Here is a 7,325-nt window from a genome sequence, read left to right as displayed (position 1 = left end):
TTTTTTTTGAAAATAAATATTCAAAAATTTTAAATCATAAATATTTAAATAATTTAAATAATCTAAAAAAATTAATAAGTAAAAAATTAAAATAAATATTCAAAAAATTTAAATCGTAAAAATTTAAATAATTTAAATATTCAAAAATTTTAAATAATTTAAAATGTTAATATTTTAAATTTAAAAACAACTCTACACTCAAATCGTAACCAAACATATAAAATAAAACTCAATTAAGAAATTATTTTTAAAACTCATAACCAAACACATAATTCGAAACTCCATATTACTTTCACAACTCTACATTCAAATCGTAACCAAATACATAACAAAAAAAAATTAAAATATTTAAAAATATTTTTCTAAAATAGAGTTTGAATTTATTTTTATAAAATATTTTAAAATTTTAAAAATTAAAATCGTAATATTTTGAAATTAAAATATTTTAAAATATTCAAAAAATTAAAAAAATTGTAACATATTTAAATTTTAAAATATTTAAATATTTTAAATATTTTAAAAATTAAAATATTGATTTGAATTGAGTTTTGAAAAGAGTTTTGAATTATGTGTTTGGTTAAGAGTTTTGAAAAGTAATGATTATATTTTGAATTGAGTTTTGAGAAATGGTTGTAGAATTATGATTTGAAAGCTCCAAACAAACAATACACTCAAATCAATGGGTAAAACTATATTTTGAGAGGCTTACCAAACGATTAAGATTTTCAAGAAAAATTCAAACTTCTCAAACCATTACTTTTTATTCCAATTTTCCCATTGATTACACACCTAAGGTTCATAATCCATAATCTTAACCCAACAACAGAACCCCAACACTTCAAACCCTAAACCCCCAAGTTCCGTGATATAACACTATATGCTCAAAAATGTAGATTTTGCATTTATATAATCAAAATACCACAAATCTATCCATTAATGCAATTATTGAAGAAGAACTAGAACCCGTACCTCAAGAATCAAGCTTTAGAGCAAGCTTTGATGAGATTCATTCCCAAATCCAAATTCCAATCGGTTGAAAAGTGAGATCTTCAAACACTCTTCACGTTTTTGCAAGGGATTTGGGCCAAATCTTTGAGAAATTGGAGGTATTTGGGCCGAAATCTCTAGGGTTTTTGGACCTAGGGTGAAAGGAAGGAAGAGGGAAAAAGAAAGTGTAAAGAATGATCTAGAAACCCACTTTTTAAGTCGCTGAATTCGCGTAGTCCGCTCGAGCGTACCTGCTTATAGCACAGATTCCAAAACTTCAAACGGGTATAACTCTCTCATCCAGACTCCGTTCTATGTCGTTCTTGTGTCCAAATTGAATCCCCGGAAACAAGCTTTCCAATGGTTCTAGCCTCAAAAGGGCAGAAGAGTGACGGTTGATCGTAGGCAAGTTATTCGAATTAAAGTTTTTGGTCCAATCTTACTTTACCATAATGTTACCACCTCAATCAATGTCCCAAAATAAAATAGGAAGGCTCCAAACACAACAATAAAAGGTCAAGAACAATCCCACTAGTCTCAGAAATTCAAACTCAACCAGGTAGATCGCTCGAGGGCCCAATCAGATTGAGGGAAGTTCTTCTGAGTCCTCGATATCCTTCTCTGATGCTGATTTGGAGGGGGCAGATCTTCCTCACAACGATTCTCTAGTGATCTCCTTAGAGGTGGGTGGTCACCTAGTGGACAGGATCCTTGTGGATCCAAGCAGCGTTGTTGATGTAATGTACATCAACTTGTTCAAGATGCTCAAGCTGAAGCTGGAGGACCTCAAGCCAACCAGTACAGCGTTGCATGGATTCAATGAGGCGTCAGTGCAGCCCATGGGGGTGGTGACGCTTCCAATTTATGTAGAGCCAGTAACAGTACAGACACAGTTTCTGGTGATCGATGTATCTTCTACGTACAATGCTATCGTCGGTAGACCCTGGCTTCATAAGACAAGGGTAGTACCCTCAACTTTCCACCAGTTACTCAAGTTTCACCCCGGTATGGGGATAGAAGCTATCCGAGGTGATCAAAAGGCCTCAAAGGAGTGCTACATGATTGAAGTAAAGGCGAAGGAAAAAGATGCAAAGGTTCTGCCCTTTCTAATCTGATTTGCATGGTTTGGTTTTTCTTATTCAACTGAACTCTTTATTTGATAATTCTTGCTACTGCTATAAGGGGCAATTTAGAACAGTGTTTTAATATGTTTTGTAGATTGTTGCAACATCTGGTATCACCGATAGTTGTATGAGATCGGACAGTGGACCTATAGCCATGTTCGATTTTGTTAAGTTTGCAGAGGAGATAGAGGTGTATATATATATAAACAATCTACATGCTCTTATTTAAATCTATAGTTGATGGTCTAGCCGCCCTTTGATATATATGTGATTATATTTAATTTTTATCATTGTTTCTTATTTATATGTTTTATTAGCATGGTTATGCTTATTTAACATGGTGCATGTTGTCATCTTTATTGAGTCTTTGTACTTTGCATTGTAATCAATAAATTTCCTGATTACTTTACTTATGTAAAGTTCTGTTTTCCTTCAAAGTTCTGTTTTCGGAATTGAACTGTTGTTTACTGGAAATATAGAACATGTTGTTGCATTACTTGATGATGGGTTTGGGCTAATTTACTACAATAGTTTTTGTTTTCATTTTGATGGTAATTTTGAAGTGCTGAAAAATAACTTAAACACCAAAGGAAGTTTTACTCCATATATGTGTAAAGTCGGTGGGTTTGGCTTGCGATGTTTCTCTTGGCCAAATGGTTCCGTTGCTGGAGAAGACAACTTCAAAATGTTGTCTTTGTGTGTGTATTTTTTATGTTTTCTGTTTATGATACTTGGGTCTAATAATTTGGTCTCTTAATGGGCTTTTAATATGTTTGTCTTAAACTGATATGAAAGGCCCAAATTTTTATTGGAGTCACTTGGTGAAGAAGATGAAGAGATTTGAATATGAAGAATATATAATATATGTAGATTCTTTATCATATTTTATTTTCAAATCATTTCATCTTCAAAATTCTTTGAACACGAGCATGCAGAGAACTGAAGTCTGAACATAAAGAGAACCTGCCAGAAAAAGATTAACAATCTCAACAAAATACTAGAACCCACATCCGTAAATTCAACGATCCATTTACTTTGCCACTTGGGAAGATTACAAGATGCTCTAAAACTCATCTTCTCTAACCTAACCCACTCGGATTATTCTCTGTATTCAAAAATTTTGCAGCTTTGCATCCACAGAAAGGCAAAAATGGAAGGTCGTTTGATTTATTGTCATCTTTTAACCAATAGGCTTCATTCAAATGCATATTTAAACACAAATTTAGTTATATTCTATTTGAAGCTCGGTGACATGGTTAACTCTCGTAAAGTGTTTGATAGAATGTCTGAGAGGAGTTTGGTCACTTGGACAACGTTGGTATCTGGGTATTCTCAAAATGGGGACTCAGAGGAAGCTCTTGTGGTGTTTTTAGCAATGCATAGGATTGGTGTTAATGTTAAGGCTAATCAGTTCACTAATGGGAGCACTTTGAGGGCGTGTACGAGTATGATGTGTTTGGACAGAGGGAAGCAAATTCAAGGATGTATTCAAAAGAGTAGACTTGTTAAGAACTTGTTTGTGCAGAGTGCATTGGTTGATTTTGTTGTTTAAATTGGGTAATTGAAACAAAATAAATAAATTCATGCTTTATTAAATTAACTAAAAGAACATCAAATAAAATCATACTTGATAAATTACATCATAGAGCATAAACATGAAACAAGACTAATATAAGAACATATTTAATCTGAATATGAAAACAAGAAATCAAACCAAATTCTGTGTGATACCACAGTGTCCTTAAAACAGATTAGCCGCCTCACCGTGGATGCTGGAGGAACGTCGACTTCTGTCTCCCAAGATAAGATGGTTTAAACCGGCTAACTCAGAAGCACCTTCTATTAGCTTTGGCGAACCAACAATGGCAGCACTCTCTCACAGTAAGAAATTTCTAGCAAACTGACTAAAGAATGGAATAAACAATTTATGTGTTTGAGACTTTACAGGAGGGTCTCAATTTATACATATATAGGGGAGAGAGGAGAAGCCTCCAGCCTTTATGGCTAGTCACTAATGCACCATTAACCTTTTGTAATAAAGGCAGGAGTTACAAACCCTATTAATGCACTATTAAACTCTGCAATAAAGGCAAAAGTTACAAACCCCAGTAACTCTTTCATGAAGCTAACTTCATGGGGCAATTTCTCATTCAATTCTCAATGGTTTTTGGCCATTCTATTTGTGGTGTAAAGATCTCATTGCAAAGTATCCAAACCCACTTGGACCAAACACAATAGATGGTTAGGACCCACTTTAATATTTAATTAAAGTCACCAAAAATCCATTTTTTCCAATAGATTTGCATTCCAAGTGCGGGAAAATGGAAGACGCTTGTTACATTTTTGAGTCGATGTCGGAGAGGGATGTGGTTTCTTGGAATGCAATGATAGGTGGGTATGTTGTTCAGGGTTTTGCTAATGATGCCTTACGGTTGATTTGTTCAATGCTTAGAGCAAGTATTGTCACATATTCTTTAAAATTTTAAATTTTAAATTATTATTCTTGTGTTGTTCTTGCATTGTCCAATGTTGGTTTGATGCATAAATCATAGAACACAAAATCAAAATGTGTAAATTTGTTTAGGTATGGTGTCAGCCAACGCATTTCATATGGTTATGCATCATTTTGATTTACACATTTTAATATAGAGAAATTAAAATGCTATTTTTGAATACAAAATAGTTTTATGAACTGAAATGTTAATAGGATTTGGTTAAGCCCAAAGATATCTTCAAAAAAAAAATCCCTGAAGACACGAGTAAAAATGCGAGAGCAAAACTAGGATTCTCATAGTATAACTTGATTTTGAGGGATCTCATAGGAATCCACTAAAATTCTTTTGAACACTATGAGTGATGCATGCTTACCCCATCATCTCTTTTTCCATTTAGATTCCTAGAAGATTTGTTGTCAGATTATTCTGTTTCATTTGCACTTTTTTGGGTTCCCCAAAATAAGTAAAGTACCTTCACATTTAGTTGTTCGTAAAGTTGGCAATCAATTTTTTAAGAGGGTGATAATAGATGCGAAGAAGCCTTTTCTCATTAAAAGCATGAACTTTTTAACATACTTGCAATGAATCTTGATACTACTTATGCTGCATTTTCAATGTTTGAGTTGTTTGGCAAGCTCAAGAGACAGAAGATGTAACCACTTACTATGTTTTTCTTTTTTTTTTTTTTTCTTTCAAATGAACATTCATTTGTGTTTCAATCCTAACCATAGTCAATCTTGTTTGATTAGATCTTTATTATGTACGCTCAACTTAATGAACAACTGTCCACTGGAAGTTATCAATCATTGGCATATATTACAAACAAGTGTAACACTGATATTTTATCTAGTGCTTCTGTTTCATGAATGTGGATATATTGTTTCCCTTTATGAATTTTTTCTTGCCCTTATTCCAACTCCAAATTTTAATAGGTATGATCCCTGATTCCTTCACATTCGGTAGTATTATGAAAGCCCTTGTTGGAGGAAGCAGTCTGATAAAGGTCATCCAGATACATGGATTCATCATTCAACTGGGCTGTGAATCACATACTGTTTTGATTGGATCGCTGATTGATGCATATGCAAAATGTGGAAGTGTTAGAATAGCAGATCAGATTTACAAGAGTATGCTAAAAAAAGATACAATAGCTTGCGTTGCATTAATCACTGGATATGCACGTGAAGGTATCTATAGTTGAGATGTCTTTGATCTCTTCAATGAAATACGTCAGATGCATATGGGAATTGATAATGTCATATTATGCTCTATGCTCAATATATGCCGATACAGCATCACTGGACTTGGGAAGACAAATTCATGCCTTGGTGTTAAAATGTCAATCCAAACATGATGTAGCCATGGGAAACACTCCCATTGATATGTACTCAAAATCAGAAGAAATTGAAGATGCTAAACAAGTTTTCAATGAGATGGAGCAGAAAAATGTTATTTCATGGACGTCATTGATTGTCGGATATGGGAAGAATGGCTATAGGCATAAGGCGTTTCCGATGTATAAAAAGATGGAATCTGAGGGATTGAAACCAAATGACGTTACATTTCTAACTCTTCTTTTCGCTTGTAGCCATGCTGGATTGACTACTGAAGCATCAGAATGCTTCAATAACATGGTTGGTAAATACAATATCTTGCCAAGGGCTGAGCACTATTCTTATATGGTGGACGTCTTTACACGTGGAGGGCAGTTAGAAGAAGCCTATATTCTAATACAAAAGATGAATACTAAGCCTAATGCCTCACTTTGGGGTGCTATTCTTGGTTCATGCAACATCTATGGTGATATGTCTCTTGGAGGAGTAGCAGGCAGGCATTTGTTTAATATAGAACCTGAGAAGTTGATAAACTACATGGTTTTAGCAGGAACATATGCTACAGTTGGCTTGTGGGACGGTGTTTGGAAGACAAGGAAATTAATGGAAGAGAGAAGTCTAATAAAGTATTCGGGATACAGCCTTCTTTGGTCCATTAAAAAGAGGGTGCCTCTTTTGCAACCAAACTTGAAATTGCTGCACTTAACTGCATACATGTCTTGTTCTTATTTTTTTTCGATTCATAAGAAAGGATAACAGCAAGGAGAAGAAACAGAGTGCTAGGCAAAGTTTCCTTAAACAATAGAAGAAGATGCCCCAATGATGTCTGCAACAAGCAGATCTACAATTTCAGTAGGGGGATCATTAAGAAAAACAAAAGATTCTTGGTGGTTCACACCCATATTTGCCAATCCATCAGCACTTGTGTTACCCTCTCTGGGAATATGGGCAACGGTGCAGCTGCATCTTTTCATTAGAAATTTGGTATCTTCAAGCATCGCCCTATGTTGCAAGTGTTGGGATGATGCATCCTGGATGAGCTTGACAATTTGTACTTAATCTGTTTCAATGCAAATGTCCTCCAGTCCCTTCTCAAGCATTATTGTGAGTCCTCTATAAATTGCCCAAAGCTCGGCCTCTAGACTAATTGCTGCCTCTAGTTTTCCATGATATCCATATAGCCAAGTTCCTCGTTCATCACTGAAAAGACCACCATACCCAGTTGGTCCCGGATTACCTTTTGAGCTCCCGTCAGTGTTGAGTTTGATTTTCCTTGCAAGAGGCAACACCTAATTAGTTATAAGATTTAGAGGTTGTCCAGAGAAATGGTCAACTTAAAAGGCTTCAAAAGTCTCTAAAGCTTAGTGTTGGATGTATCTAATAGT

At 34.6% G+C, this 7,325-nt stretch overlaps 1 pseudogene; it reads left to right on the top strand.

The window, feature by feature from the left end:
* Positions 1 to 1,727: 1,727 nt before the first annotated feature.
* LOC114267216 (pentatricopeptide repeat-containing protein At3g20730-like) lies at positions 1,728 to 6,696 on the top strand (annotated as a pseudogene).
* Positions 6,697 to 7,325: the final 629 nt, after the last annotated feature.

The sequence above is a fragment of the Camellia sinensis genome, chromosome 7 (genome assembly GCF_055761805.1).
Source record: "Camellia sinensis isolate YWXY chromosome 7, ASM5576180v1, whole genome shotgun sequence".
Taxonomy (NCBI): domain Eukaryota; kingdom Viridiplantae; phylum Streptophyta; class Magnoliopsida; order Ericales; family Theaceae; genus Camellia; species Camellia sinensis.
Note: the sequence above shows the minus strand (reverse complement) of the source record. Positions and strands in the feature narration are given on the sequence as shown.